The following is a 1,138-nucleotide window of genomic DNA, read 5'->3' on the forward strand; positions in this document are numbered from 1 at the left end:
CCTTATTATATTTCATTAAATTTTTCCCTGCGCAAAGGGAAAAATGTCTGAAGGTAATACATTAAGATCAAAACATATATTTATAGTTTTGTTTCTTCCAATTTATCTGCTAGACTTTAAACAATTTCTAACACATGCAGTCATGGTTGATATTCTGACAATACTGCTTCAAAAATCTGTACCTGAAGAGGACAACTTGTCTCTAATAATTTATGTAAATAATTGTGTCTCCTATTATATCTAAAACCAGCATATAGAATCTCTAACTCAAGTAAAATAAATAAATCCTATATAGATAACTTCCCCTTTACTCTAGAATTGCTGACAATTAAAGTTTAATTCTTGCAGTATCCTTATTTTCTGCTATGTTTTCTCATTTTGGCAATTTCTTTTATTAGCTTGATTATTTTAAGTTGTATTTCATCCATAAAGGGCAAGCAGTTTTAATATTAGCTGAGCACACTGTTCAGAAATTCATAAAGCTGTAGATCAATTTTAAACTTTGTGCAAGAGTTCACAAAAATCGAATCTTCTGAGGAATACTAAAGATTATTTTGTGGACATCCTTTTGGTTCACAAGACAGCTGTTACTTATGGCTCTCTTGCTCTTTAAAGAAAATAAAATCTTTTTTTATTTAGTCTCCTTCTCTTGCATATATTTGAAAAATGTCATTGATCTTTGCTTGCAGTTGGCATCTTCACCTGTTGTACTGCTGGTGTAATTTGAGGTTGTTTAATTTAGGCTCTCCCTCTAGTGGACCTGCAGGGGCAGAGGCGAAGACACTGGGTGCCTGCACCCCTGAGCACCCAGTGACTGGCTTTTTGTCATTCTAAAGAGTGCAGAATGAAAGTGTTTGGAGTAGAGCAACTGGCAATTTTCCTCTGTAAAACAGCAGAGGTTTGTCTCAAAGGACTCTGAACAGATGATTGCCTTGTCAGTGAAATTGTCTGAAATACGCTATATCTCTGGTTTTTTTTTTTCTCTCCTTGATTTGCAGTGCTGATCCTGTGATCATCCTAATTTCTCTTATGCTGGAACTCTTTGTTTAAATCAATTTAAAAGTCAAGGTGTTTTCACTCTGTTCTGGTTTGAAGTATTGTGTTAGCTAGTACCTATTCAACCAGACCCTATATTCCT

Source organism: Antrostomus carolinensis, unplaced genomic scaffold, assembly GCF_000700745.2.
Source record: "Antrostomus carolinensis isolate BGI_N321 unplaced genomic scaffold, ASM70074v2 scaffold22795, whole genome shotgun sequence".
NCBI classification, from domain to species: Eukaryota; Metazoa; Chordata; class Aves; order Caprimulgiformes; family Caprimulgidae; genus Antrostomus; species Antrostomus carolinensis.